Raw genomic sequence first — 26,203 nt, 5'->3', positions numbered from 1 at the left:
AGGACTTCATGATCGGAGCTGAAAGTGAGTCATCTAGTGCATATGAGCTTAAATGACAAGAGAGGCTTTGTTGGTAGCCGAATCAAGATTTTCTTTAGGAGGTTGTCGTCGCCAATGACCATTTCAACAGTGCTAATACTAACGTGGCATCGGCATTGACTGGTGGCAAGCGTTGGAGGAAGACATTGTGGTGTCGATGGAAGTGGTAATTCAAGGGCTAAGGCAAGATTCGTATTTTTGGCGTCTTCTTTTCAAGATCTTTAAAACAAGATCATATTGAATATGAAATTCTGAAAGAAAATTGAATAGATATCTGTCCCATTTTGAAAGAGGGCGATGAGTAGCCACAGAGGAAGAAAGGGAATGGCCTAGTGGTAGGGCAGTGGGTCTTGGGAGTGTGCTCCCTCCAAGGCTCAGGGATCGAAACCTCTTAGGTGCTAACAATTCCTTGGGGCCATCGGACTAAGGAAAAACCCTTTCATTAACTGTGGTGCACTTGTAGGAAACTCCTTGCCGAGGGCCTATGCAACCTGGGGATTAGTCAGGCTTTGATCCAGACACCCCGATGCCAATAAAAAATAAACTGGAGCAGATTTTGACAGCTTCCAAGTGCAATTTTTATAAAATTCAATTAACTATAGGTGACCTCCAGACTCCCCAAAATACAATAGTTCCCTTGTGAGTTGATGATTAGGCAACGGCAATGGGAATAGTTCATCTTGATTAAAATCATAATACATTGATGTTTCAGAGTAGCAACAAAGCCAATGGATCTTCCCATTAAAGAAGACATCATTTTCAGATACTATATTCGTTAAGTAAGCAAATGATACCCCAGAAAACATCCAAGTTCAAGTGTCCAAGGCGTATATGGAAATTCGACAATCAGGTCCACGCCATTTTTTTGAACAAACTACAAGTAATTTGTAGTGAAGAGACACAAACGGGTCAAATGTCAAGTTCAAGGAAACTAGGAAGATTTTGTCGTCCCAATTGCAAGGCCTAGGAATGATGAAAATTTCTTGGTGGCAGGGTTGAGAACATGGTAAGGAGTGTCATTCAAAGCCAGCTCAGGCCTATTTGAGGTCTAAGGCAAAAAATAAAAATGAGGCTCTTTATTATTTCTTGTACTATAATTATTATTTAAAATAGATTTTTCTCATTTTTTGAGATGCAAAATCACTAATCAAGTAATTACATTCAAGTTTTTACAACGCATCATTTTCAATTGGTATTATGGCTAATCCAACTAATGTATCTTGTGACATGATCAATCTTATATATGATTTTTATTAAATTTAAATTTGAAAAAAAAAATCGTAAAAGCAATGCATGCATTTGAAAGAGAATATAATTTTTTTATATACATCAATTAGATTGTTTTCTTCTATTCATAAAATTTCTTTAAAATATTTAATTTTGAAAACAAATCTAAACTATCAATATCAGGAAAGAAAAAAAAAAGTAAGTGTTATGTTTAGGAAGATATTAAAGAGGACAAAAATATTTTTTTTTTAAACTATCATCGTCAAAGAGATTTTAACTTTTTGAAATATAGAAGGAAAAAATTGTATATTTCGAATTGTTCAAACCTACTCTAAATTGGCTACTTTTGGTTTTTACTAATTTTATTTTGACTATTGATTTTATTTTTATGTGATACATAAACTATATAATAATAACACTATTTAAAAAAAAAAAAATGGGACCATTCTTTGTATGGGCCCCTAGGCGACCACCTAAGTTGCCTTAGGGTTGAGTGGCCACTCAGGCCATTACAGGACTGAGAAATTTCGATACCATTGGGGTCATTGACAAAATTGAGTGATCGCAAAGCATTTGAAGGCTTTTTCTTCTTTTCAAAACCATTCTTCTTGACGACAAGTATAATTAAATTTAATTGTGTTGGGGACAGGAAGTACTTGCGGAGGAAGAAAGCAAAAGCAAATTTTGAGCGCTTTCAACTAAGAAGGACATGAGGATTGGAAATAAGAATGAACCATTTTGTGCATACGAGCTTGAATCGAAAGAGAGGCTTTGCCAGTGGCCGAATCAAGTTTTGCTTGAAGAGACTATCATCGCCGATGACCTTTTCGGTAGTGACAGCTGCCAAAGGAAGGTGTTCTGGTTGAGGAAGACATGGCAGTGGTGGTGACTCGGGGTACTGCTAGGGCTAGTGATATAGGAAGAGTCAAAGGCTCCATATCGACAAACAAGTGGTAGAGAAGAGGCAGCACTTCGATTACAATTCTACTTTGTGGAAAATGGCAGTGGTATCCTCTTTTTTCTTTTTCTTTTTTGCAAAAATCGTGCATAGATCTCAAAAAAAAATACATAGAATAAAAAAGTTCATTCAAAATAAACCACTGAGCAAAGTTATTACCCGTTCAAATTTCAACCCCATATATATCAATCCCCCTTTTTTTAATTTGTAAAGTATACATATTTGTATATCCCATTTTTAATTTAAAAAAAGATTCAAAAGTGCACAAATAATGCATAGTAGTGCCAAGATAATGCACAAATTGTGCACAGATAGTGCGCACTCACACACGTATACATGTTCTTATTTTTTAATTTAATAATGGTTTCAATTTCTCCCCATTTTTTAATTTGAAAGTAGACAGACGTAATTAAATCTGATTACATTAGACGAGGGTAAAGAGCACCTACAAAGAAAGAAACTCCAAGCAAATGTTGGCAGCTTCCAATCAAGGACATAATGATCGGAGATTAGAGTGAGCCATCTCGTGCATACCAGCATGAATCAGAAGAAAGGCTTCGCCGATAGGTGTATCAAGATTGCTTCAGGAGGTTGTCATCATCGATGACCATTTCCACTTTGATACTAACGTTGTTAAACAAAAAGCTAAAGATAATTTGAACAAAAAGATTATTTAAAAAACAATACGATATTTCACAAACCACTCCACTTTGATACTAACGTTGTTAAACAAAAAGCTAAAGATAATTTGAACAAAAAGATTATTTAAAAAACGATACGATATTTCACAAACCACTTAGAATAGTTGCTCTCCGATTCAAACACATGAAAATGATGTGTAATTTTTATAAAATTCAATTAACTGTACACGACCTCCAAACTCCCCAAAATACAGTAGCTCCCTTGTAAATCGACCATGAGGCATTGAAATTGGAAAAGTCTGTGTCAACTAAAATCATAATAGATTGATGTTTCGGAGTGACAAGAAGGCCAATGGATCTTACCATTAAAGCAGACACCATTATCAACTACAATATTCCCTAAGTAAGCAAAATGATACATCATAAAACATCCAACTCCAAGTAATATCAGCTGGACACAAGTTCAAATCGCAAACCTTCCTAAAACTCCTATCCTTGAAGTTATACGATATGACTTCACGAAGGCGTGTACAAGATCAAGCATAAATCCCCTTCAATTTCTCCTCCAAGGAAGCAAAGCACGTCCACTCCATAGGTCATAGAATTGCCATCGCATGTACGAATCATTTATGGAAAAGCAAATACACCGATCTCAAGGTCAACACGGTATTTCACAAACCACTTCGAATAGTCGCTCTCCAACTCCAACACATCAAACTAAGAACCACAATTTTTGAAGATTCAATTAACTGTAAATAACCTCAAGACTCGCCAAAATACACTGGCACCATTGTGAGACTATTTGGCATTAGCATCGGCATCAACATCGGCAATAATTCATCTCAATTAAAATCATAACATATTGATGTTTCTGAGTGGCGACAAGGCCAATGGATCCTACCATTAATGAAGACACCATTTTCAACTACTAATTCCCCAAGCAAGCAACAGATACCTTAGAAAACACCTAAATTCGAGTTTTTGAGAAATATACGTCAATTTGACAATCAGGGCAGCTCCATTTTCTGGAACTAACAGCAATTATTTTGTAGTGAAGTGAAACAGCTGGGTCAAATGTCAAAATCATGGAAACTATGAAGTTTTTGTTATCCCCATTGCTAGGCCTAGGATTGCTGGAAAATTTTTGGGTGGTAAGGTTCAGAATGTAGTATCGAGTGTTCTCACAATCCAAAGTGAAGCAAGAGGAAAGAGCAAAGCAACAAGCCATTACACAACTGGGAAATTTTGGTACCATCAGGGTCACTAACGAAATTGAGTGAGCAGAAGGCATTTGTAAAATGAACAAATATATTTGTATGTCCCATTTTTAGTTTTAAAAAAATTGAAACTACACAAATAATGCACAAATTGTGCACAGATGATGCATATTTGTATATATCCTTATTTTTAATTTAACGGTGGACAGATATCTCTATTTATCCCCACAGAACTACTACTGCACACACGAATCATCTCTGAAAAAGTAGATACACCCATCTTAAGGTCAACACATCACAAACCACTTAAAATAGTCGCTCTCCAACTACAGCACATTAAACTCACAACTGCCATTTTTATAAGATACAATTAACCGTAGATGACCTCAAGACTCCCCAAAATACACTACCACATTTGTAAGACTATATGGCATCAGCAATGGCAAGAATTCATCACAATTAAAATCGTAACATATTGATGTGTCTAAGTGGCAACAAGGACAAATCTCACCATTAAAGAAGACACCATTTTCAACTACTACATTCCCAAAGTAAGCAACTGATACATTATAAAACATCCAAGTTCGAGTAATATCAGCAGGAAACAAGTTCAAATCGCAAACCTTACTATAACTCCTATCCTTGAAGTTATAGGATGACTTCACAAAGGCATGTATAAGATCAAGAATAAATCCCCATCAACTTCTCCACCAAGGAAGCAAAGCACGTCCACTCCATAGGTCATGGAACTGCTAGTGCATCTACGAACCATTTTTGGAAAAGCAGATATACCAATCTCAAGGTCAACACGGTATTCCACAAACCACTAAGAATAGTTGCTCTCTAACTCCAACACATCAAACTAACAACCCCAATTTTTATAAGACTCAATTAACCGTAGATAACCTCAAGACACCCCAAAGTACACTGGCACCATTGTGAGACTATTTGGCATCAGCAATGGCAAGAATTCATCTCAATTAAAATCATAACATATTGATGTTTCTGAGTGACAATCAGGCCAATAGATCTTACTATTAAAGAAAACACCATTTTCAACTACTACATTCCCTAAGTAAGCACCTGATACCTTACCAACATCGAGTTTTCGAGGAATATACAGCAATTTGACAATCAGGGTTGTGCCATTTTCTAGAACGGATAGCAATTATTTTGTAGTGAAGTTAAACAGACGGGTCAAATGCCAAGTTGATGGAAACTACGAAGTTTCTGTCATCCCCATTGCTAGGCCTAGGAATGGTGGAGAGTTTCTTGGTAGTATGGTTGAGAATGTAGTAACGAGTACAGTTATAATCCAAAGTGAAGCAAGAGGAAAGAGCAAAGCAACAAGCCATTGCAAGACTAAAAATTTTTGATACCAACTGTGTCATTGACAAAATTGAGCGATCACAAAACTTTCGCAAAATAGACAAATATATTTATATGTCACATTCTTAATTTAAAAAATAAATAAATAAAAGTGCACAATTAATGCACAGTAGTGTACAAGGAACACACAAATTGTGCACAGATAAAGCATATAAGTATATATCCTTACTTTTAATTTAATGGGGGACACGTATCTCTATTTATCCCCATAGCACTGCCAGTGCACGCACAAATCATCTCTGGAAAAGCATATACACCCATCTCAAGGTCAACACGGTATTTCACAAATCACTTAGAATAGTTGCTCTCCAACTCCTCTACATCAAACTAACAACTGCAATTTTTATCAGATTCAAATAACAATATATCACCTCCAGACTCCCCAAAATACACTGGCACCTTTGTGAGACTATTTGGTATTGGCAATGGCAAGAATTAATCTCAATTAAAATCATAACATAACATATAGATGTTTCTAAGAGGCAACAAGGTCAACGAATCTTACCATTAAAAAGACACCATTTTGAACTACTATGTTCTCTAAGTAAGCAAATGATACCTCAGAAAACACCCAACTTCAAGTTTACGAGGTATATACGGCAATTCAACAATCAGGGCTGCATCATTTTCTGGATAGACAGCAATTATTTTATAGTGAAGTAAAACAGCTAGATCAAATGCCAAATTGATGGAAATTATGAAGTTTTGGTCATCCCCATTGCTAGGCCTAGGAATGGTGGAAAATTTCTTAGTGGTAAGGTTGAGAACATAGTAACGAGTGTTGTCATAATCCAAAGTTAAACAAGAGGTAAGAGCAGAGCAACAAGCAATTACACGAATAGGAAATTTTGACACAATTGGGGTCATTGACGAAATTGAGCAATCACAAAACATTTGTAAAATGGATAAATATATTAGTATGTCCCATTTTTAGTTTTAAAAAAATTACAAGTGCACAAATTGTGCACATATAGTGCATATATATATATATATATATCCTTATTTTGAATTTAACAGTTAACAGATATCTCTATTTATCCCCATTTTCAATTTTAAAATGTTTTAAAAATAAGCATGTACATCTGCTTCTACTTTTTTTTCTAATTTAAGTAATTTAAAAGTACACAATCGTAATTGTCCCCAAAAAAAAAAAAAAGTACACAACGGCAGTCTTCGAAAGAAGACATCACGGTATTGGTGGAGATGGTGCGTCAAGGGTTCCATCTCCATCTCAATGTTGTATCTATGTATATGGACAGGAATGAGGATGTGGTAGAAGAGCAGCATGAATCCCCTTTAACTTCTCCTCTAAGGATGCAAAGCACGTCGAATTTGTTAGTTATACATCACCAATCTAGGTACCTACGAAACATCTCTAGTAAACTTAATACATGGAATTGGAGGTCAAAACGGTATTTCACAAATCCCTTAAAAGAGTCGCTCTCCAACTCCAACGCATCAAACTAACAACTGCAATTTTTATAAGATTCAATTTTCAACTACTACATTCCCTAAGGAAGCAACTAATACCTTAGAAAATACCCAACTTCGAGCTTCCAAGGAATATACGGTAATTTGACAATCAAGACTGCACCATTTTTTGGAATGGACAACAATTATTTTGTAGTGAAGTGAAACAACCAAGTCAAATTTCAAGTTGATGGAAACTATTAAGTGTCTATCATCCCCATCGCTAGGCCTAGGAATTGTGGAAAAATTGTTGGCAATATGGTTGAGAATGTAGAAACGAGTGTCTTTATAATCCAAAGTCAAGCAAGAGGGAAGAGCAGAGCAACAAGCCATTACGCAACTGAGATTTTGATACCATCGGGGTCATTGACAAAATTGACCAATCGCAAAACATTTGTAAAATAGACATATGTATGTCCCATTTTTAATTTTAAACAAATTAAAAGTGTAGAGATAATGCATAATAGGGCACAAATAATGCACAAATTGTGCATATATATCATTATTTTTAATTAACGGTGGACAGATATCTCTATTTATCCCCCACAGAACTGCCAATGCACGTACGAATCATCCCTAGAAAAGAATATACACCCATCTCAGGGTCAACACGGTATTTCACAAATCAGTTAGAATAATTGCTCTCCAACCCCAACATATCAAACTAACAACCGCAATTTTTATAAGATTCAATTAACCGTAGATGACCTCCAAACTCCCTAAAATACACTGGCACCTTTGTGAGACTATTTGGCATCGGCAATGGCAAGAATACAAGTCAGTTATAATCATAACATATTGATGTTTCTGAGTAGCAACAAGGCCAATGGATCTTACCATTAAAGAAGACACCATTATCAACTACTATATTTCCTAACTAAACAAATGATACCTCAAAAAACACCCAAGTTTGAGTTTCTAAGGAATATATTGCAATTCAGCAATAAGGGTTGTTCCATTTTCTGGATGGGTAGCAATTATTTTGTAGTGAAGTGAAACAGCTGGGTCAAATGCCAAGTTGATGGAAACTATGAAGTTTCTGTCATACCCATAGCTAGACCAAAGAATTGTGGAAATTTTCTTGGTGGTAAGGTTGAGAACATAGCAATGAGTGTTGTTCTAATCCAAAGTGCAGCAAGAGGAAAGAGCATAGCACCAAGCCATTACGCGACTAAAAAATTGACACCATCAGGGTCATTGACGAAATTGAGCGACCAGAAAGCATTTCTAAAATGGACAAATATATTTGTATGTTCCATTTTTAGTTTTAAAAAAATTAAAAGTGCACAGATAATGCACAGTAGTGCACAAATAATGTGCAAATTGTGCACAGATAGTGCAGATAAAAATATCATTATTTTTAATTTAATAGTGGACAGACATCTCTATTTATCCCCATAGAACTGCCAGTGCACATATAAATCATCTCTAAAAAAGCAAATACACCCATCTTAAGGTCAACATAGTATTTCACAAATCACTTAGAATAGTCGAACTGACGACCGCAATTTTTATAAGATTCAATTAACCCTAGATGATCTTCGGACTACCCAAAATACACTGGGACCTTTGCCAGATTATTTGGCATCGACAATGGCAAGAATTCAACTCGATTATAATCGTAACATATTGACATTTCTGAGTGGCAACAAGGCCAACGGATCTTACCATTAAAGAAGACACCATTTTCAACTACTATATTCCCTTAGTAAGCAACTGATACCTCAAAAAACACCCAACTTCGAGTTTCCGAGGAATATATGTCAATTCAACAATCAAGGTTGCTACATTTACTAGAACGAATAGCAATTGTTTTGTAGTGAAGTGGAACAACCAGCCAAAAGCCAAGTTGATGGAAACTATGAAGTTTCTGTGATCCCCATTGCTAGGACTAGGAATGGTGGAAAATTTCTTGGTGATATGGTTGAGAATATAGTAACGAGTGCGTTATAATCCAAAGTGAAACAGGAGGGAAGAGCAAAGTAACAAGCCATTACACGACTGGAAAATTTTGATACCATCGGGGTCATTAATGAAATTGAGCAATCACAAAACATTTGTGAAATAGACATCTATTTGTATGTCTCAATTTTAGTTTTTTTTAATAAATAATAATAATAATAATAATTCACAGTGCGGAGATAATGCACAATAGTGCACAAATTGTGCATAGATTTCGCATATACATATATATTTATATATATATATATATTCTTATTTTTAATTTAATAGTGTACCGATATCTCAATTCATCCCAAAGAACTGCCAATGCACATACGAATCTCTGAAAAATCAGATCCATTCATCTCAACGACTTAGAATAGTCACTCTGGATGTCCAACTCGATGTCCAACACATCAAACTAATGACTGCAATTTTTGTAAGATTCAATTAATAGTTGATGACCTCCAAACTCCCCAAAATACACTGGCACCTTTGTGAGACTATTTGACATCGGCAATGGCAAGAATTCAACTCGATTATAATCATAACATATTGACATTTCTGAGTGGCAACAAGGCCAATGGATCATACTGTGAAAGAAGACACCATTTTCAACTACTATATTCCCTATGTAAGCAACTAATACCTTAGATAACACCCAAGTTCGAGTTTTGGGGGAATATACGGCAATTCCATAATCAAGGCTGCGCCATTCTATGGAACATACAACAATTATTTTGTAGTGAAGTGAAACAGCCAGGTCAAATGCCAAGTTGACGGAAACTATGAAGTTTCTGTCATCCCCATTGCTAGGCCTAGGAATGGTGCAAAATTTCTTGATGGTTAGGTTGAGAACATAGTAACGAGTGTCATTATAATCCAAAGTGAAGCAAGAGGGAAGAGCAGAGCAATAAGCTATTACATGACTGGGAAATTTTGATTCCATCGGAGTCATTGACAAAATTCAACGATCACAAAACATTTGTAAAATAAACAAATATACTTGTATGTCCCATTTTTAGTTTTAAAAAAATTAAAGTGCAGATATAATGCAAAATAGAGCACAAATTGTGCACAGATAGTGCATATATATATACCCTTTTTAATTTAATAGTGGACAAATATCTCAATTTATCCATATAGAACTACCAGTGAAAATACGAATCTATGGAAGAGCATATGCACCCTTCACAAGGACAACACGGTATATCACAAGTTACTTAGAATAGTCGCTCTCCATCTCCAACACATCAAAGTAACGACCGCAATTTTTAAAAGATTCAATTAACGATATATGACCTCCAGACTACCCAAAATACACTAGCACCTTTGTGAGACTATTTGGCATTGGCAATGGCAAGAATTCAACTCAATTATAATCATAACATATTGATGTTTCTGATTGGCAACAAGGCCAATGGATCTTACCATTAAAGAAAACACCATTATCAACAACTAATACCTCAGAAAATACCCAAGTTCAAGTTTCTGAGGAATATATGGCAATTCGACAATCAGGGTTGTGCCATTTACTGGATGGACAACAATTATTTTGCAATGAAGTGAAACAGCCAGGTCAAATGCCAAGTTGATAGAAACTATGAAGTTTCTATCATCCATAGTGGAAAATTTCTTGGTGGTATGGTTGAGAATGTAGCAACAAGTACACCATTATAATCCAAAGTGAAGCAAGAGGAAAGAGCATAGCACCAAGCTATTACACGACTAAAAAATTTTGATACCATCTTGGTTATTGACGAAATTGAGCGATCACAAAACATTTGCAAAATAGATAAATATGTTCGCATGCCCCATTCTTAATTTTTTTTTTTTTTAAATTAACAGTGCACAAATAATGCATGTACTTGTATATCCTTATTTTAATTTAATAGTGGACAAATATCTCTATTTATCCCCACAAAACTACCAATGCACGCACGAATCATTTCTGGAAAAGCAGATACACCCATCTTAAGGTCAACACAGTATTACACAAACCACTTAAAATAGTTGCCTTGAACTCCAACACATCAAACTAATGACCGCAATTTTTATCATATTCAATTAACCATATACACCTCCAAACTCACCAAAATACATTGGCACCTTTGTGAGACTATTTCGCATCGGCAATGGCAAGAACTCATCTTAAATAAAATCCTAACATATTGACGTTTCTAAGTGGCAACAACACCAATGGATCTTACCATTAAAGAAGACACCATTTTCAACTACTAAATTCCCTAAGTAAGCACATGATACCTCAAAAAACACCTGACTTCAAGTTTCCGAGAAATATACGGCAATTCAACAATCAGGGCTACACCATTTTTTGGAACGGACAGCAATTATTTTGTAGTGAAGTGAACCAACCAAGTCAAATTCCAAGTTAATGGAAAGTACGAAGTTTCTGTCATCCCCATTGCTAGGCCTAGGAATGATGGAGAATTTCTTGGGGGTATGGTTGAAAACGTAGTAACGAGTGTCGTTATGATCAAAGCAACAGGTAAGAGCAAAGTAACAAGCCATTACACGACTCGGAAATTTTGATGTCATTGGGGTCATTGACGAAATTGAGCGATCACAAAACATTTGTAAAATAGACATATATATTTGTATGTCCCATTTTTAATTTAAAAAAAAATTGTAAGTGCACAAATTGTGCACAGATAATGCATATATGTATATATCCTTATTTTTAATTTTACTGTGGACAGATATCTCTATTTATCACCCATGGAATTGCAATGCACGTACGAATCATCTCTGGAAAAGAATATACACCCATCTCAAGGTCAACACGGTATTTCACAAATCACTTAAAATAGTTGCTCTCCAGCTCGAACACATCAAATTGACGACCACAATTTTTATAAGATTCAATTAACCGTAGATGACCTCCAGACTCCCCAAAATACACCAGCACCCTTGTGAGACTATTTGGCATCGACAATGGCAAGAAATCAACTCGATTACAATCATAACAAATTGATGTTTCAGAGTGGCAACAAGGCCAATGGATCTTACCATTAAAGACGACACCATTTTCTATTACTCTATTCCCTACGTAAGCAACAGATACCTCAAAAAACACCCAAGTTCGAGTTTCCAGGGAATACACAGCAATTCGATAATCAAGGCTGCGCCATTAACATACAACAATTATTTTGTAGTGAAGTGAAATAGCTGGGTCAAATGCCAAGTTTATGGAAATAATGAAGTTTATGTCATCCCCATTGCTAGGCCTGGGAATGGTGCAAAATTTCTTGGTAGTAAGGTTGAGAACATGGTAACAACCGTTGTTATAATCCAAGGTGAATCAAGAGGGATGAGCAGAGCAACAAGCCATTATACAATTGAGAAATTTTGATACAATCAAAGTCATTGACTAAATTGAGTGATTGCAAAGTATTAATAAGATAGACAAATATATTTTTGGGTCCCATTTTTAGCTTTAAAAAAAGTGTAGAGATAATGAACAGTAGTGCACAAATAATGCACAAATTGTGCACAGATAATGCATATATATATGTCTTTAAATTTTAATTTATCCCCATTTTTAATTTTAAAATGTTCCAAAAATGCACAGGTACATCTATTTCTACCTTTTTTTTAATTTAAAATAATTTAAAAGTACACAGTGGTACTCATAGGAGGGGGGGGGATTACAAAAAAATCCAAAGTTTGACCTTTTTAACAAAATAAATCCAACTTTTTGATTTTGTCAATTTAAACCCTAAACTTTTGATTTGTTTTCAATCTAAACCATTTGTTTATTTACGTTAAGTAAATCGATCAAAAAATGTGTATTTTAGTCATTAAATTCAATATTTAAAAAAAAAGAGACATTTTATGTATATTTTTTTTATTGAATTTAATGACTAAAATACACATTTTTCAATCGATTTTACTTTACGTAAATAAGCAAATGGTTTAAATTGAAAACAAATTAAAAGTTTAGGGTTTAAATTGACAACATTGGAAACCCAGGATTTATTTTCTTAAAAGGCTCAAATCCTAGATTTTGTCTTTTTTTTGTAATCATTCCCAAAAAAAAAAAAAGAACCAAAAAAAAAAAAAAAAGTAGTACACAAAGACAATCTTTGCATTACCTAGTCACTTTGGGCTGCATGTGACAGGGCTACTGAATGTCTGAGATAGGTAATAGGAGGCAATCTTACATCAACTTCTTTGTAGAGAGGTTGATTCACGTGAAGCCAAGGTTGCAACTCAAACCCGTGACACAAGGCTTGGGTTGGGTAGTACTTGCCAACATGCCATCACACCAAGTCACAACCACACTCTAATTAAGGAAGCTTTTGGATGAAGCCATAATTTAATCCAATCAACTCTTATTGCATTCTGTTTCAAACATGGGTTGGTCTAAGGTAGTTTCTGATTACTTCATATTTGACTAGAAACCAATTTCCTTTCTTCTTTTTTTCTTTTTTATTTTTTTTTCTTTTGGATGAGTAGTAATTTCTTGAAGAAGTGATAACAGGCATAAATCTATTACTAGCAAACATGATTGCTAATCAATACAAGTCGTCTCTTCCAATATGACTCATAACCAAATTCTACTATAAAGTGAATTCAACATATGAAATCAGATCTTCACTGATAGAAACCAGTTTTACCAAAATAATGGAAATCCACATTGATAGACATAAATTAGTCAGCATTTCTACTACACATTGGTTGAGTTGAGTCCTAGAACTTCTGGAAGTGTAATATACACCACGAAGGAGAATGAAATTAGAATAGTGTATACAAGTTGTTCGAGAATTATCTAAGAGCAACTTGAGATCAGAAGAGTAGCAGCTAAAAATTGTTGGGCTGCCTAGTCTATCTTAGAATCAACACATGCTCCCAAGGATTGGGTTGGCTATGCAATTGTAGGTTCTATTAGAAGAGAAACTCATCAACACGACCACCACCACTACCACAAAGGCAAATGTTGCCACTACCACCACACTCATGTTAAGCTGCACTTCCTCTGTCTCCAGTTCCACTCAACTTCAAGTTTACATTCATCGCATGAGCACAAGCGCTACTGTGACTTTCCTTTTTTGAACTGTAAATCATCGAGGTCTGAATTTTGGCAATAAATCATTTTTCCCACAAGTTATTGGATTCCATTTTATTTATTGAAGGACAAATCGAGGGACTATGGAAATCCAAATAACCAAAGTCGAACAACCCACATTTTTCCAAAATCAAACCAATTCACTAGATTTGTTGCGATCTAATTTTTATGGGGAAACTAAAAAATCTTAACTCCATGTTAATTTAAGCCATTGGTCCATCGCTACCAAAAATCTTGGTTCGGGAGTTTAGGTACGATATTTATTTCCTTATTTAATTCCACTAACTCAATTTATTTCACCTAAATCCCTTAAACTAGCCTATCATCTATGTGATTCACAATAAAGAGGTATAGCATCTATTTTGGAATGTTCCATACTTTCTCATCTTTTCTTTCCAAAAATCATATTTAGAAGGCTATACAAAGGAATGAAAAGTTTCTGAAAATAAGTATTTTTCAAAGGGGTATGGAAGAAAATATACTCTAAATCATGCAAACAACATAAATATATCACAAATAGGACATAAAGCATGCTTTTAAAGGAAAGGCAATGCAACCACAAACAATGGATGCAAAAGAAGAGAGAATGACTTACATAACTCCTCCGCACTAAATCCATGAAAACATGATTAGTATTATAATGTACATATGATCCTAAATACAAAACTAATTCAACAATTCATAATGTGAACCTAAAGGTCCGGTAATCATCTAAACATGGCATATATGCATCAAAAACGTCTTTTATATATATAAAACAACTAAGACAGTATAAATACAGCGACGAACGTGTAAGGATGATCAACTATCCAGGCCTTTATGCATGATATATATGTTATGAATCCTAAATAATCATGCAAGGTACAGGATAATGCAAAAACAACCTAAAAACTACTCTATAGGCATGGAAAATGCATGTGCTTTCGTTAACCATTATAAAAAAACATATGACATAGTAGAATTAAGTAAAAACACTGCATAAAGAGAGAGATTTACCACTGGATTGATGATCAAGCTGAAGAAAATGCAAGAAAAAGTCTAAAAGAGAGCCCGCGGATGCTCCCCTCAGGTTATGGTTCTCAATCCTCTTTTTCCTTTGCCTTTGGTAGCCTACGAACACTGTTTTGGCTGCTGGAATAGGGTTGAAATTTCAGTTAGGGTATGTGTGTGAGAATATGACTTGGGATTCTTTCAAAATTATTGTTCTTTTAAAATAAGTGAGAGAGGGGCTATGCATAGCCTTAGAAGGCTTGGGGGCAAGAATACACATTAGGTCGAAACTCCAACATGTGTATGCATAGCCGCACGACTAGCTGCCCTTCCATAGTTGGAAAGGGAAACAAAATCTTGCAAGAATCAAATTTGTGATCACTACTAAGCATCTGTGGCCGCAGGTCCCTTTGTGAGCCGCAATCCCGTGAATGCAGCCGCAGTTGCTGACCTGTGGTTTGACTAAGCATGTGCAGCAGCATGTGGTGACTAGTGGGCCCCACTATGTTTCAGTCTCTTGTTCTGAATTTTGAGTATTTTTTTACTTTATGCATTCAACTGACTCCAAATTGATATTTTTTTAATTATAAAACATACTTTCCTTTGAAAACCGACAATTTGGCATTCATTAAACGCATGGCCTGTTTCCTTTTGAAAATATTTTCAAAATATGGTTTTGGCCAAGCGAATGGTAATCCAGCAGGCCCATTAGTGATCCAAAAGCACCATTGCATTGAAAATTAACATTTTCATCATGGGGGAGCCTCCGGAATGCCTAAGGCTTAGAGTTGGACAAAATGGGGTGTCTACAACTACCATTAACAATAACAACAATACCTATGCCACTTAATGCGGGCAGTCCATCCAACAGCACCACCATCAAAGTTGGATGCCTTCTCTTCCTTTAATGAGTGACACAAGGACAGCTTAGTATATATTAAAAAGAGGAAAATAGGGCTACCGTCTATAAAGTAATGGATTCCATGATATTAGTTTGGATTGTGATGATTAAAGTCTGTCTGACAGATTTGAATGAACAGAAATTCAGCAAATAGGAAAATGAAAGAGAAAAATACCTTACTAGGGGCTGCTTGAGTTCTAACACTCAAGTCAGTAGAAGAATTCCACATTCATTCTTTAACAAGGAAAAACTTTCATTACAACTCCAAAATCATGTTACAACAAGAGGCACTTTCTATAGACATTAGAAATCTCTAAAGACATCCCAAAAAAAAAAAAAACACTTCTAAAAATTGCCCCATCCAATATACAAATCATAAAAGACTCAAAATCTAGCAAAAGATGTATTTTTTAAATAAATACGTAACTTTGATTGCAACTTATGAAACACGGACACAAGCACGAGACATGATGATTTCAAAAAAATGGAGACACGGACACAGCAAGGGACACTGCAATTTTTTTTAATTTATTTTTATATACATTTTCTATGTAGATTAATATTATATTACCAAACAATCAAAACTAATAAAAACTAACATTAATTCAATATATATATATATAAGCCACTATATTTAAACAAATTAATAGATTATTCATATTTGAACACGGGTGTCCCCGGACTGTCCCCAACAAAAAAAAATGAAAAATAAAATTAAAGGGACATGCCATTTGGTGTGTGCCAACCGTGTCCCCGTGTCCCTGCTGTGTCCCCGACATGTCCCTTCCGTGTCCCCTCCAAAAAAAAAAAATTAAATTAAATTAATGGGACAAACCATTTGGTGTGTTCCCGTGTCCGACACCACTACGGCACCTATTTTGAAGTGTCCATACTTCATAGATTGCAACCCAAGAAAGGAACCCTAACTACCAGTAAAAACAAAAAACAAAAAAAATTAATTCTTAAAAATTAGGGGCTTGTTTGGTTTGTTTTTGGGAGAGTTGTTTTAGAAATTTTTTTGGTTTGTTTGGTTGTATATTTTGAGAGAAAAAAATTTTGTGGGAGTTTGGGATGATTTGATATTTTGAAAAAATTGAGTAGATGTGTGAGAGAAAAAGTGATTGAGAAGGAAAGAGGAAAGAGGAAAGAGAAAAAGTGATTGATTGATGTGTAAGAGAGAGAAGTGATTTTGAAAATTTTTTGAGAAAAATCTCAAACCAAACAATTTTTTGAAAATTTTTTTCTAAAACTCATCTCTAAAACTCAAACCAAACAAGCCCTAAAATTTCCTACAACCACGACTTTCTAAACTCCTATTAGGTGACCTTGTGCAACTAATGAATGACTACTAGGTTTACATTGACATATTGCTACATGGCCTTGGGGGCTTAGTCATTGGTTAGGGATGTGAAATAGCATATTGTCATTCTATATATAATTCTCTTATTTTATTTCTCAATTTTTCTTCTTTCCTTCTTTCATTTTATGTCTTTCTTTCTTCATATATATATATATATATTTTTTTTTTTTTTTTTCTGCCCGCATAGTTCATGTCTTTGTTATGATCATAGATTGACTTTCTTTCCTTAACAAGAACTTTATACTTTATTTTCACTGTCATATGATTGTTGTTTGAGTATACTATTCTAGACATGTAGTTAACTATATACTTGTTTAGGCATGGTTTCAAACATTGGGACGAGCTGTTAGTTCAAAATATAAAAAATGATGACCTCTTAAAAATAAACTTACTAAGTTCGGACGGTACCAAAAGTGACCCTAAAAAAAAGACTCAAATTGCAAATTTAACGCAACAAAATAATACAAGCTCAAAATGTTGTTGAAATTGCATTTTAGGTTCACAATGGTAGTACAACAATTACTATTCATGTTAATACAATTCTACTCATATTTTATGTTTTACTAGACACTAGTATAAACCATTAAATCAAAACATGATTTAAGAGGAATTAGATTTTATATGACTTTCCGCTCCATTTTGTGTATATGAATAGGCTCACAATTCTTCGATGTAGCAGCAGAGCAAAAAAATGTAGAGAACAGTTGACAATCAACCTCAGGTATTATAAGTATAAACACATTAATTTTAATAATGTCATCATTGACAACCACCTAGAAATAAACAAACCAATTGACTTGGTCGGTTTGAAATATGACATGTCACAAAGAATAAAGACTGAAAGGAAGTGAACAAAATCAATTTTAAATTTGTAACCAACAATCTGAAATCTTAAAATAGAACCATATTCTTGAGAGAAAAACAAAATAGCAAGGAAAGAGAGATCACAAAAGAGAGAGAAAAGGTACATAGATTGGGATTCAAATAGATTACAGCAGACCGCTGGCCTTATAGGTCAAGTGGAATCTGATGGTTTGTCAACCTAGATGTTAGGGACTCGAGTTTCCTTTTTCCTTGCAACCAAAAAAATAGGGGAAAACAAACAAGGTAGAGCAAATTTGTCACCAAGAGAGCACAAAGGAGCTTTGAGCACCCACACAGCTTGAAAATTCAGTTGCTCCAGCTATCATGAATAGGAAAATAAAAGCACTGACGAGAAGATTTTGTTGCTTTGTCAAATGTACAAATGAAGTGTGTGACTGAGATTCTTAGGCTAGAAAACATAAAAAAGATAAAAAGGAAAGTCTATCAATGATTTGCTGCCTCAGGTATGCAGGATATGGATACTAAAAGTGTCATATCTCAAAAACAAGAACAGAAATTTAAACAATATTCACGATGAACATATACTAGTAGATCTTACGTTGAAATGTCGTCATTTCTGCAGTTTTATTGTGAGACTCTTCAAAAGGGAATATATCGATACTTGCAAGAAACAAAAAAGTTGTGAATTGTGGTGGTATGAAAGTATCAAAACCAAATTTCATATCAATAATAATGAATTTTATAGTACAATAAGAGAAAAAAAAGGATGGAGGATTACTTTGTGATTAGAGACGAATGGTTGCTAAAATATTGAACAATTGGATAAACAAATATATGACTTTTTTTTTACTAAACCTTGACATTCATTAATAGAAATCAAAGGTCTGAAAAAAACCATTAAAGAATTCATTAATAGTTTGACAAGCAACGAAAAACCAACTACTCAAGATCACAAAGAACCAATAATTGCCAATGCAAATTTTACTAAATCTACAAACCAAACTAATGTTCAAGGGCAATTATAAAATAACCAAAATTGAAGTCACACACAACCCTGTAACAGCCTTTAGTCATGTTTAACTTATTTAAGACAACAATTCACTTATTGAATACTTAATATTATTTCCTTTCATGAGCAAGGATAATTTTCTAACAGAAATCCATGTGCTCACTACCACTACTTCACTTAGTTGAAAGTAAACCAAAATTTTGAACAAAAGTTAAACTTAAAGATATCTGAAATACAAAAAGCAATGGACATGTGCTAAACCATATCATCGTAACATGCTTCAATTTAGAACAATTAAAATTACAATAGCTGGAAATGACATGATCTTCTTGACCAAAAAAACGAACAAAAGAAAGCAAATCTAGACAACCCTAATAACTTCAAAAAGGAATCAAGCATGAAAAAAAGGCTTCCATGCACAAATAAATAAAACCATCGGCATACTCTCCCCAAGGAGACAGTATTACAAGACCAATAGACTATCAAAGGTAAACTCCTCAGGATTGAGGATTACAAAGCATCCTAAATCCTATTATAAGTCTTCCACATGTTTAGGCTCATTAAAGACATTATTTGTTCTTTGTGATTATTGTCCAGACATGTTTGTCAATATATTCATGCACTAATCAATACTTTGGCACCCACCAATAGTAAAGATAATTTAGGTTCTTTATTGGTCAAAGCCTTTGCAAATGCAACTTCTCATCACCTTGCCAAAATTTTGAATTACATCCTTATTTTGATGTTAAAACCATTTCATTGCAATAGGCATAAATAAACTTACAACTGTCGAAACTACTACACCAAGAGAGGAAAAGAAGAACATTCTTAACTACAAGGAAGAGAAGACTAGAAAGGAAAGAAATGAAAGCATGGAAATGGAGACAACACTACCGATTTTGCAAAATACCATCAAACACGAAATATGGTCTCCGTGCATGGATGGATTGTATAAGGCCAAACACGAATCCCCTTCAACGTTTCCTCCAAGGAAGCAAAGCACATTGAATGTGCAAGACATACACACGACCGGCCAGGGTGTATACGATACTTCTCTGGAAAATCTGATACACCCAATTGAAGGTCAACATGGTATATCACAAACCACTTAAAATAGTCACTCTCCACCTCAAGTGCAATTTTTATAAAATTCAATTAACTTTAGATGACATCTAGACTCACCAAGATACAATAGCTCCTCCCTCGTAAGTCAACCACGAGGCATTGGCAATGGGAAGAGTCTATCTTGATTAAAATCATAATAGATTGATGCTTGGAAGTGACAACTAGGCCAATGGATCTTTCCATTAATGAAGAGACACCATTTTTAAATATGATACTTGTTGAGTAAGCAAATGATTCCTCAGAAAACATCCAAGTTTGAGGGTTGGATTGGAGGAATATATGGCAATTCAAAAATCAATGTCGCGCTATTGTCTGGAATGTATTAGGCAATCAATGAGAATTCGCCTTAAATATTCTTCTTTCTTATGTGCCCATTTTGTTCATTCAGTCACCAAAAAAGAGACCATAGATAGAGATGAGAGAGTACTGGTTGTACCTGCGGAGGAAGAAATAGGAAGCCGAATGGCAATGCTAGAGGAAGACATTGCGTCGGTGTCCGGGGCGACGAAGCAGAATTCAAGAAGGGGAAGGGTTCCAAAATGTATATACTCCACTACACCTGGGAAGCACACTTCTTCATTTACGATTTACTTCTTTTCCGAGTTTTTAATACGTATTTTTATATTCTAAATTAATTTTTTTAATATTTTAATCAAATTTTTTATTTTTAAATCTTTTTAATCTCAATATATTAAAAAGTAAACAAAATTATATATAAATATTTTAAAAAATCATTGAATATAATAAAATATGAAAATATATTGAATTTTTATATTTTTTGTATCTGATAAAAAAAAATTCACAAATATTACATTTTTTAAGCGTATTTATATTAAGCATATGTAAAAAATAAAAAATAAAACATATTATGTAAAATATTTTAAAAAATTACTTAATTTTTTGAAAAGTAAATTCAATTTTCTTGAACCAAACATGATGAAAGCTATTTCACATGCCCCTTTGGGTCCGTGATTTTGGAAATAAAAAAAGAAAGTGAAACGGGCATAAATTATAAAAGTTTATAAATAGCCCTCTTAAATTATTGGCATGTTTCACTTTAATCTCATTCTTTAGAGGTCCAATTTGTACTATAAATAGTTATATATGGTGATTTTATATGAAAAATTAGTGAAATATCTATTTTCAACTTTGGGTAGTAAGAAAAGTCTAATATGTTTTTTTTATTAGCTAAAGCTCCTTGATAAAATTTCTCTGTGAAATCAAATAAATTTCTGTGTGGGGATGAAATTTCTCTATGTCGAGACAAATTTTCACTGTGTCAAATTTTCTTTATGAAAATGTTGAGGGATCTCCACTACTATGAAATATTGTATAGCTTTTATCTTATAAAATCTTAATATTAGGAATCTTAAAAAAAATTCTCCATTTTATATCCTTTATATTCTCGCTATAATATTCCTTACTCTGCAATATGCTTATAAATTGTTACCAATTTTCAAAAAATAACGATTAGAGAGAGAGAGAGAGAGAGAGAGAGAGAGAGAGAGAGAGGTGTATGGCTCATTTTGGGAATGGAACTATAGAATAAGTGCACAGTACATTTTTGTAATATTTGTAAAGATCAACCTATTTGATGAATAATCTTTTTGTTATAAACAAATAGAAGCTCTTATGTATATTTTGGTATCATTATTTAAATAATTATTTTTGCGTGCACTTGGTCATTAAATTTGTTCTGTAAATGGCCTTAGGTAATGGTTACTGGCCAGTGGCGATGCCTACTCCTTAGATACCAAAAGCGGGTTGTGACAATAATAATCATCAAATTACTTCAATTTGGAAAGTAAATCAATTTTGCAATCTATACTATACATATTATCTAAAATTGCAAAACACTATATAGTCTTTGAGTTGCAAACTATTGATCCAATTTTCTCATACTTTTTTAACTTATAAAATACAAAAATACACATATCACAATATCATTTGTTCCAAAATCAATATGTTAATGTTTTCCTTTATTTTAGGTCATGAAATTTTCAAAAACATATATATAGAAACCCAAAGTCAAAATATAAATTTGACAATTTAAAATTAATGTATCATTATTAAATCTAACAATAATGATAGAGACCTCCACAACCTCCAAAATGATCTGAACCATTCATGTCACTGTCAGACATAACTCCCAAAAAAAAATTCAAACACATCAATGGTCAATATATCAATGGGAGTCAATATATCAATGGGAGTCGTGGGGTCTCAAACATTTTCCTAAATCTAAATTGTAACCTCTCTAGAACATTTAAAAATGATGAACAACTTTTAAATTTAGTATTTACATTAAGGAGACCCAGGGTAGGGTATTATAATCTTAGTGCTAGATTAGATATAGATTAAAGATTGTAATTATTTTCTAAGTTCTTTTAAATTAGTTTGTTCATCTTTAATTTTCTTTTTAATTGTAACAATGCGTTGACAATAATTGATAATTGATTGACCAGATGCAAGACATAAGAGTAATCGTAGATTAGCTAACTCTTCTTGTAAGTCAACAATATGTAGAATACTATCATTAGTTTCAAGACACAAATCAGAAATTAAAAGCATAACAAACAATACTTTATATTGAAATGAGAAACCAGCGGACTTTTTCTTGCAATTTTTATAGAATGAAAGTAACTGATCAGGATATTGTTCTAATGGAATCTTATAATTTTTCCACCATTTGGATGCGATCTGGCAAGCAAGGAAAGTAGTATTGGCAACAACGGAGAGAGTGTACTGCCATGCCATGATCCATGGAAATTTAAAATCAATGGTGAAATATAAAAATTCTGGATAAGGGGGATTAACCTCCTTTCGATAAATATGGTAAGATTCTTTGAGAGGTTCCGATAAAGCTTCAAATTGTAGTCCAAATTGATGCCACCAAGGTTCAAACCAGGTGGATATTTCTCCTATAGTGATCTCAAAATTGGGTCAAAAATGGATCCACCATGAATGTTGGAAGAATCAATTTTGGAAGTAAAAAACGTAGAACCAAGCTTGCTGGTAATCATAATAATTGTATTGGTTGGGTTTGATATTTGGATCGGTCAAAACGAAATCATGTATAACGAGTTTGATCTCTATATACCATTTTTTAAATGTGATGCTATTTAGAAGTATTGACAGAATCATTAATAACTAATGATTGTTTTGTAGGGTTCTTATTGGATAATTCTTGGAGATGGGGTTCATAAGGAAATGTCGTATCAGCCAGGAAATCATCTGTATCGGTGGGATTTTCTTCCAAAGCTAATACCCTAGATTCGAGATTTTGAATATCAATTTTAAGATTACGAATTTCATTTTGTAAATCTTGAATTGTTGGTGTGTTTAACGGAGTTAGTACTTTATTTACTCTGTCTAACACATCTCTGAAATCGTATGTATTATATTTTAACTCTTGAGTCGTATTAGTGATTTGAGCATTTTTTTTTTTTTTTTGATTTGAGTATTTAAACATGGCTTGTTGTTTTTTCTCGGGATCATCTATGTACGAGAAAGAAATAATTCTCCTCGTATAATCCTGTTGACTAAGTCCGCGCTCCTACGTACGACGTCGCTTTATCACCTGAAAACACAAACGTGAGCTAGCCGGCGGGTGTGTGCCGGAAACCTCTCCAATGCCTAAGTCAGCAAGCTTGACAAATAGACAAAGCTCAATATATTCGGAAAACAAAATTGTGTGTTGTGTTACCTCCTCCAAGGTGATGTTTGTGAGCTTCTTATAGGTTTCGAGCGGCACAATCCTAGTAGGACTTTTATTACTCCATGCAGAGTCCTCCTAGGATTCATACTCCCAAAGAATAATGCTTATCCTTTTACACCCCCCTCCCCACTGCTTAAACCAAGTGGGATGGTTTTTGCCATGGCCGAACTACCATACAACCGAGATAAACCTGGCTATGCTGAGCCACAGAGTAGGCCGAACTATCCTTAGTTCGGTTCTTCCTTTCATTACACCTTATCTCGGTTCTCCCTTGTATGAACCATGATGTGTTTAGACCGAACTAACGATTCGCGACCGGTATAATTCTAAGACCGGTATAACTCCAAGACCGGTATAACTCCAAGACCGGTCTAACTTCAAGTTGCTTCCGGACCAAAGTAACTTTTATACGTATCTTGGGCCAGAGTAATTCCATACCTCTTTTGGGCCGGAGTAACTTTTACGGCCTTTTTTACTCAGCCCTTTGTATTGTGGGCCACTATGACCATCTCATAGCTCGGCCCAATTTTTACCAAAAATTACCCTCTCAATCTATACTATCTATAAATTCGAGAATAATCTTTTCCTGTGTTGTGAGCACATTAATACCATTCATTTCTAAAATAGCTTTGTAATAATCAGTTGTTGATTGAAATGGGCAATCATGAGATTCTTCTAGATGATTTTCTGGTTCCTCATCAGAAGAAATAATAATATCATTATCAATTTCATTAAGTTGAAAATCATTATCAGAAGGATTGTCAGAAGAATATTCAGATTTAGATTGGGATTCTTTATCAAGAAGAAAAATTGATTCTAATTGGCTTTTGAGTTCATCAGAAGTATCAAGTTCATAAATTTTCTTTTTAGCGAGACATTTGTTTGCATATTGGCCAAGTTTGCCACACTTCCAACAATTAGTAGATTTCTTAGAGGAGTTTGGTTTAGACTTAGACATATTTTTGGTGTTAGGAAATTTTATCTTTTTGTAGTTTGAAGATTTGTTGTAATATTTTTTGGTGGAATATTTGCAATTTTAGGTCATAAAATTTTCAAAAACATATATATAGAAACCAAAGTCAAAATCTAAATTTGACAATTTAAAATTAATGTATCATTATTAAATCTAAATTGTAACCTCTCTAGAACATTTAAAAATGATGAACAATTTTTAAATTTAGTATTTACAATTATATTTTTCATCAAATGTAAATATTTATTTGTTAAATAAATTATCAAATTGCCCTAAAATTTTAAGAAAATATAAAAATTGGTGGATGACAACAGCAATGTTAAGAGCACATAAAATTCTCACATAACCAATCACAAATGTGAGACATAAAAATGGGATCCACACATGTGAAACGGACGTGGGACGCTGCTGCACAGCCCGCGCAGCAGCGTCTGTTGTACGGTGATTTGGGCCCATTTCGATACTCATTTTGATAATTCGAACTGTTCACATTTTAGAATACGTCAAGTGGAACATGTCTGCAAAAAATCAAGTTAATCAGATATCGTTTACTTATTCATCCACTCATATTTGTATTAATTTTACTCAAGCTAAAATACATTTGTATTTATTTTTGTAGATATAAATGTGAGTGGATGAATGCGTAAACGATATTCGATTAACTAGATTTTTTGCAGGCATGTTCTACTTGGCGTATTCTAAGATGTGAACAGCTTAGATTATCAAAATAAGTCCCAAAATGGGCTCAAATTGCCGCACAGCAGACGCTGCTGCGCGGGCTGCGCAGCAACGTCCCCATATCCCATGTGAAAATTTTCTGTGTTATTAATTTTTGGTATGAAAATTCATGGACCTTTATTGTAATTATTATAATTAAATATGTCAATTTTTAAAATCTTAGAAGATTCTTCTTTCAAAACTATATACTATAACTTTATTTATTTATTTATTTATTTTAACACAATAACATTATTCAATCAAAGAGATATGATAAGCTTGTGAAATACGAACGCATCAGTAAAACGGTCAATTTAGATAAATGATTTATGTGAATATTGAGTTATTTTGTCCATTGATTTTAATGTAAGGAGGTTGATCAATAAGTCGTATATTTTGGACTTATAATTCATATAGTTCTATAGTTTTTGTGTGATCTATTTAGTCATTTTAAATGTGTAATGACTCATTTGTCCGCCACAATGGAGTGTCACATTAGAAAAAAAGTACAATAAAGAGTTTTTATTATCACATCATACTCGTCATGTTGAAATGTCACATTGAAAAAAATACACTAAGGAGTTTTAATTTTTTTGAAGTGTCACATCATACAT

General features: G+C 33.9%; 1 long non-coding RNA gene across 1 annotated transcript; it reads right to left on the bottom strand.

Moving 5' to 3' along the window:
* Positions 1–13,503: 13,503 nt before the first annotated feature.
* On the bottom strand, positions 13,504–20,753 carry LOC114258041 (uncharacterized). Its single transcript, XR_003627814.2, has 2 exons — positions 20,618–20,753; positions 13,504–20,120 (listed from the first exon to the last, which is right to left on the bottom strand). It is a non-coding gene; the product is annotated as an uncharacterized LOC114258041 (long non-coding RNA).
* Positions 20,754–26,203: the final 5,450 nt, after the last annotated feature.

The sequence above is a fragment of the Camellia sinensis genome, chromosome 4, assembly GCF_055761805.1.
Source record: "Camellia sinensis isolate YWXY chromosome 4, ASM5576180v1, whole genome shotgun sequence".
Taxonomy (NCBI): Eukaryota; Viridiplantae; Streptophyta; class Magnoliopsida; order Ericales; family Theaceae; genus Camellia; species Camellia sinensis.
This window is presented reverse-complemented; position numbering and strand designations above follow the sequence as displayed.